This window comes from Corapipo altera, unplaced genomic scaffold (genome assembly GCF_003945725.1).
Source record: "Corapipo altera isolate COAL_440 unplaced genomic scaffold, ASM394572v1 61504, whole genome shotgun sequence".
Classification (NCBI taxonomy): Eukaryota; Metazoa; Chordata; class Aves; order Passeriformes; family Pipridae; genus Corapipo; species Corapipo altera.
Window position 1 is genome coordinate 37,321 of NW_020885087.1, and position 7,623 is coordinate 44,943.

The window sequence follows — 7,623 nt, forward strand, 5'->3', positions numbered from 1 at the left end:
AAACTGGATTTTGGGGAGTTCAAACCACAACTTCCTGACTACTCAGGAAGAGTTTAGGAATATAGTTAGATCATGTAGAAAGAAAATTAGAGAGACGAAGGCACAACTTGAAGTGAATCTCGCCACTTCTGTGAAGGATAACAAAAAGTCCTTCTACAGATGCATCAATAGTAAAAGGAGGGGCAAGGAACACCTCCATTCTTTACTGGACATGGGTGAGAATATAGTTATCAAAGATGAGGAAAAGGCTGAGGTATTTAACACTGAATAATCAGCGTCTGAAAACATATATTGGTAAGGTTTATTTTAACAATTTTGTATCAATGTTAGCATTTTGGGTGTTGTCATATAACAATGTGGCATAGAGATAACCTTTGGGGGGGGGGGAGAAAATGCATAGGGGAGAGAAAGGATAAAAGTAAGGGACAGTAAGGAAAAAGAAAAGATGAGAGTGGAAAAAACATATAAAGTCACCACCCACGGGGTCCAGCGATGACACTTGGTAGTTGCCATTTTCCTGTCTGTCAGTTGAAGTGGTGACCTTGATCGACTGGGGGTGAAGGAGGGAAACCCCACACGCCAAGAAGTTTTGAGTTATTATATCCATGGTTAGTGTCACGGACCATGCCTCGAGCCTCCAAACTCTCCCTGGGCCTGCGCAGAGTTTCTGTGTCTGACCTGGTTCCCACCTTTCAAGATTGGCAGAGGGGGTGATCGGCTTTGATGGGCCATCAGAGGTCCTGCCTTTTCAGGGCTTGACACCTTCAGTACTGGAGGGATTGATGGGCCCAACTGCCCATCAGAGGTCAAAAGCCTGCAAAAATCTCCTAGAATGCATAAATCTTTAACCATTTCAGTCTCTGACACCACTCCGTGATTTATGCATTCAATAGTTTTTCTTCTTTCATTGTTCTCTGTGAATCTTCTTTGTGGGCGGTGCTTTTCATATAGTGGACAGGAAGACAGGAGAGTAAAGGAAAGGAAGAGATAGCCCCAATGAACTGCAATTCCCCCCTCAAAAAAACCCAACTTTATAATAAAATAGTAAGCTAATTTGCATTAGCTACTCTCTCCACCCCATGAGTAGTCATAGGGGATGTAATTGGATCTCAATAGCTACAATCAAATTTTCCAATATTAACAAAGGTACAAACATCAGGATTTAATACTGACACAAATCTAATTTTCACTAGCCACTGTCTCCACTCCATGAGTAATCAGGGTATCCTTTAATGCGTAGTTGGTGTGAGGGATTCTATAATAATGTGTCTGTTAGAGGGGGGGCAATGTGTCTTGAAATTGTACTTGAAATTACACATCAGTTCTTATGCAAACACATTGAGTAACTTCGGAGTTGGTAAAAGGTTTTCTTATATTCTCTTCAGGTAACACTTTCTTTTGTTTTGTTTAGATTTAGTTTCATTTGTCAATATTTTGTGAAATTTAGCCAAATATAAAATTTGATGCCTTCCAAGGCAGAGGGTTAATGCATATAATACATATTTGTATGATTCCAAATATGCATAAATTCTTGTACTAACTGCCAGGCTAAATTTGATTGAGTTTTTTGATTCTCAGTTGATTGAGACAGAACTACACACATCCAAAAGCCTCTCCCAAGCCAACCCGCCCCTCAACAAAAAGACAAAACAAACTTGGCAAAAACTAAACTAACAGTACATAAAATGGCTTGTCTTACACAATCTTACCAGCGAGTTGTTCATGATAAAAACACAAATAAGTCAACAATTATTAATAAGCTGATAATACAAGCCATTTTGGGAGTAGAGGAGACACAAACACAATGTTTGTGGTAAACTTGTACATATTGCAAACTTACTGAGACAAAAATACATACAGACAGGCATATTACAAAGTTATTAAGATAAAAACACAAACGCATGTCAAAGAACAGTATAAGTCTTCAGTCCTGTTGCTACTTCGTTTTCTCATGGGATACTTGTAAGTTGATAATAGAAGCAGTTGTGGGGGCAGTTATCTTTTCTGCCCATTGCTGCAGTTGAAAGCTTTATTGGCCTCACGCAGTTTGATCTCATGTGCTGGCAGGTTCCTGTAAAAAGAGGAAATCTGACCCACAACGGACCCATTATTAAAAAGAAGGAACTATCTATTTATTCAACTCCTTTTCTTATCTGGCATAATGTCACTAGGGCAGTAATAATAGAGAAGTCTGGAACATGTTTTCTCAAAAAAACAAATAAACTCAGAGCATGCTGGAGCCCCTTTTTACTTCTCAGCATCTTTATTTGCTCTAGGGTGGCCAAGGTGTCAGAGGGAATACACACTGCTACTTTTTCTGTGGGAATTTGAAGTCTCAGACTTTCCAAGTAGGTGATAGTACTTGTCTGAGTCTGGTCCACTGTGGTGACATCAGAAATCTGGGCAATCAATTCAGCTTTGTTATGTACAGCAGATATTTGTGAACCAGTGTTAGCATCGAGGTAACTCACTGGCAGCTGCCACCACCCATTAGGTTTATGGACAGGCCATACAGGAGAACTGTATGGTGAGTGTATGGGGACAACTACCCCTTGTTCATGCAATTCTGCAATTTCTGGGGCAATTCCTTCACGTGTTCCTAAAGGGAGTGGGTGGGGGTTTACATTTGTTATTTTAGAAGGAGGCAGACTTGGAGCAGTTTGCAACAGACGGACAGAGGGGGATGGGAGACCAAACACCCATTCTCTCCCTCTGGCATCTGTCCAGGTTCACCCCTTTAGTAGATCTAACCCCAGGATGTTAGCTGGTAAAGGTCCCACAATCATGATAGTTTCTGTGGTTGTCTCATCTCCAGGTAACCAGCATTTCACCCAAGCAGTGTATTGAGGTTGGGATTTGCCAAAAGTGTCAGTTATCCATATCTTTTTTTTGTCTGGCTTAATACCACAACGAGTAGTAGCTTCAGTTTGGAGTGCTGAGACCTGTGCACCCGTGTCTACTACAAATGTAACCAAAGATTTAAAAGGGCTGAGAGGAAAAGTGATTACCATATCTCCCTGGTTGTTTTCTGTAAGTTTTCTCTCATAAACCCACTGGTCATTTTTTGGTTTATTTACTTGAGAGCAGTAAGTCCAGTTTCTTGACTCAGAGTTGGTCAAACTGGTTTGTCTGGTTTCTGGAGAGGTTGAGGGGATCACAGTGTTGGACTCCTTAGGGGGGTTGCCCCTAGGGGGTGATTCGTACTCTTTGATCTTATCCCAGTGCTTTATCAAGTATTCCAAATTAGCAGCAGGTAATTTGTCCATCACTTCTCGGGGAATTCCTTTTGCAATACCTTCCACCCACAAACTGTATCTCTTTCTCCTGCTAGATGACACATTTTTTTGACAAATACCTGGCGAGGCAGGTTTTTGGACATTCCCTGCCCTCCTGCAGTGTATTCTCTGGTCACTTGTATCAGAGAGCCCCAGTTGCTGACTAGTAGCTAGTAATTCTTGAACTATCTCCAACCAGGTTAACCCTGGTGGAGCACCCCTTCTTCTAGGTCTGGGTGTTGCCTTTATGCGCTCCTGTAATTGTTTAGCATAAACTTTTAGTGCATTAGGTAGGCCTCAGATTAAGACTGGAAATCTCTGTGGATCCGGCTCGAGTTCCATTGGGGAATTTCGTTGTGGGTCTAATAATTTTGTGCGCAGTAATTGGTGACGTGGGTTTTTGTACACTTTTTACAATGTGGCCAATTGTGGGTGTTTAAATTGTGTGAGGATCTCCCCTTTCTATAGGGTCTAAACTGCCTGCCCAGTAGGCAGCTCTTTGGGTCAGGGACCACTGTGCTCCGTTATCATTTGCGGTCAGGAAGACCCCTGGGCCCCAAAATCCTCTGGTCTCATCTTCACTCAACAAAATCCGATCCCCTCCGGTAAGGGACACCCTCCACAAATTCAGTCTCTGATTCACTGGCCTTACGACTGTATTTCTCCTGAATTTTGGCCAGTGCTTCCCCCGTGTACAGGGTAGTCCGTGTGGTAGTTTGCCAATCTGCCCCTTGGCCAGTGGTTTCAGGTTTAATGAGGGGACTCATATGTATTTCTTCGTCCTCCGGATAACTTTGCTTAATCTCTTCCAATTCCCCAGAGGGGTACAGGGATTTGTTAACACCTACGGGTTTAGGGTATTTTAAATTGATGTCCCGTAATTCACAATTTTCCATTTCCAGTATCTTTTAAAGCCTTTCATTTTTTTCTTCATCATCTTGCAGGGCTGACCAAAGCAACAAGTTATTGTCTCTCTCCCCCTGAACTGCCTCTTGCTCAGCAGTTAACTGCAAGCATTCTTTTTCTAATTGCTCTTGTAATGCCTTCATTGACTCTTGAAGAGATCTTATCACTTCACTGGTAGATTTTTGAATAGCCTCCTTTTCTAGTTGGTCTTGCAAAGCTCTCATTCACTCTTAGAAAGATTTTATCACCTCACTTACAGGTTTCTGAATAACCAGTCTTTCCTTTCCCACTGTTCTAAGGACAACGCCTAAAACAGTACCTACAAAAACCAGTCCTAAACCAAGGAAAAACATCGGGAGGGAATAATCCCCATATAACTCAACCTGGGGTGTCATCCCTTTTGACTCAATCATTAACCCAGATAAGGTTAATGTCTTTCTCCCCCTTAACCCTCTGAGGGTCGGCTTGACTCTCTCCTGGAAAACCTTTCAACAAGCCTAGGTACCAGATAACCTTTCAACAGGTCCAGCCCACACCAGGAAACCTTTCAACAGGTCTGATGTGCCTGGGTCACACCGAGAGGAGAAATATTCTCACTATAATTTTACAACGAAGGGACAGTCACCATTTGACTCGTCCTTTTGGACTACACCGATTACTCCACCACATCCAAAGGATCCTTCCGACTATGCCAAAAATGTTACGACCCGCCACAGAAAAAGGGGAGGGGGGTAACCCAGGTTCTTATCAATAATTCCCTTGGGGTGGATTAGAGTGAAACAACACTGAATAATCGGTGTCTGAAAACATATATTGGTAAGGTTTATTTTAACAATTTTGTATCAACAGGTATGCTAGCATTTTGGGTGTTGTCATATAACAATGTGGCAGAGAGATAACCTTTTGGGGGGGGGAGAAAATCCATAGGGGAAAGAATAACAGGATAAGAGTAAGGGACAGTAAGGAAAAAGAAAAGATGAGAGTGGAAAAAACGCATATAGTCACGGGGTCCAGCGATGACACTTGGTAGTTGCCATTTTCCTGTCTGTCAGTTGAAGTGATGGTCTTGATTTGCTGGGGGTAAAGGAGGGAAGTCCCCACATGCCAAGAAGTTATGAGTTATTATATCCATGGTTAGTGTCACGGACCATGCCTCGAGCCTCCAAACTCTCCCTGGGCCTGCGCAGAGTTTCTGTGTCTGACCTGGTTCCCACCTTTCAAGATTGGCAGAGGGGGTGATCGGCTTTGATGGACCATCAGAGGTCCTGCCTTTTCAGGGCTTGACACCTTCAGTACTGGAGGGATTGATGGGCCCAACTGCCCATCAGAGGTCAAAAGCCTGCAAAAATCTCCTAGAATGCATAAATCATTAACCGTTTCAGTCTCTGACATCTTTGTCTCAGTTTTCAACAGTAAGACAGGTTGTCCTGAGGACAGTTGGTTTCTGGAGCTTGTAGAAATAGATAAGAATCTGAACAGCCCTCCTGTAATCCAGAAGGAAACAGTTAGCGACCTACTGAGTTGCTTGGATCCCCACAAGTCTATGGGACCAGATGGGATCCACTCAAGGGTGATGCGGGAGCTGGCGGAAGAGCTCGTCAAGTCGCTCTCCATCATTTACCAACAGTCCTGGCTCACTGGGGAGGTCCCAGATGATTGGAAGTTGGCGAATGTCATGTCAATCCACAAAAAGGGCCAGAAGGAGGACTCGGGAAACTATAGGCCCGTCAACCTGACCTCAGTGCCTGGCAAGGTTATGGAGTAGATCATCCTCAGTGCAATCACAGAGCACCTACAGGATGGTCCTGTCTGACCAACCTGATCTCCTTTTATGATCAGGTGACTTCCTGGTGGATGAGGGGAAGACTGTGGATGTGGTCTGTCTGGACCTCAGCAAAACCTTTGACACCGTCTTCCACAGCATACTCCTGAAAAAACTGGTAGCCCACGGTTTGGACAGGGGCACTCTCTGCTGGGTTAGGAACTGGTTGGATGGCCGGGCCCAGAGAGTGGTGGAGAACGGTGCTGCATCCAGTTGGTGGTCGGTCACTAGTGGTGTCCTCCAGGGATCAGTGTTGGGCCTAGTTCTATTTAATATCTTTATTGATGATTTAGATGAGGGGATTGAGTCTACCATCATCAAATTTGCAGATGACACTAAGTTCGGGGGGAGTGTTGATCAACTGGAAGGCAGGAGGGCTCTGCAGAGGGACCTGGATAGGCTGGAGAGTTGGGCTGATTCCAACGGGATGAGGTTCAACAAGGCCATGTGTTGGGTCCTGCACTTTGACCACAACAACCCCATGCAGCGCTACAGGTTGGGCACAGAGTGGCTGGAGAGCAGCCAGGCAGAGAGGGACCTGGGAGTTTGGATTGACAGGAAGCTGAACATGAGCCAGCAGTGTGCCCAGGTGGCCAAGAAGGCCAAGGGCATCCTGGTCTGTATTAGGAACAATGTGGTCAACAGGTCCAAGGAAGTGATTCTTCCCTTGTACTCAGCACTGGTGAGGCCACACCTCAAGTACTATGTCCAGTTCTGGGCTCCTCAGTTCAGGAAGGATATTGAGGTGCTGGAGCAGGTCCAGAGAAGAGCAACAAGGCTGGTGAAGGGACTCAAGCACAAGTCCTATGAGGAGAGGTTGAGGGAGCTGGGATTGTTCAGCCTGGAGAAGAGAAGGTTCAGGGGAGACCTCATCACTCTCTACAACTACCTGAAAGGAGGTTGTAACCAGGTGAGGGTTGGTCTCTTCTCCCAGGCAACTATCAGCAAGACAAGAGGGCATGGTCTCAAGTTGTGCCAGGGGAGGTTTAGGTTAGATATTAGGAAGAATTTCTTTACAGAGAGGGTAATGAGACATTGGAATGGGTTGCCCAGTGAAGTAACGGATTCTCCATCCCTGGAGGTTTTTAAGATAAGACTGGATGTGATGCTTAGTGCCATGGTCTAGCAACCGCAGCGGTAGTGGATCAAGGGTTGGACTTGATGATCTCGGAGGTCCCTTCCAACTCAGTTAATTCTATGATTCTACCATTTCATCATTGCTATGCCCAAGAGATCCTCCAACCATCACATCACCCACCAGTCCTTCTCTGTTCACAAACAGGACATCCAGGGAGGCACCTTCCCTAGCTGGTTCCCTCACCAGCTGTGTCAGGAAGTTTTCTTGCACACACTGCAGGAATCTCCTAGGCTGTTTTCCCTCTGCTGTATTTCCAGCAGACATCTGGTAAGTTGAAGACCCCTAGAAGAACAAGAGCTAGCAATCACAAGAATTGTCCCAACTGCATTTCATCTGCCTTTTCATCCTGATTGGGTGGTCTATAACAAACTCCCATCCGGATATCTGCCTTGTTGGCTTTCCCCCTGATTCTTAACCATAAACACTCAACTCAGTCGTCACCATCATCAAGCTCTAGACAATAAAAACACTCCAAAACTTGA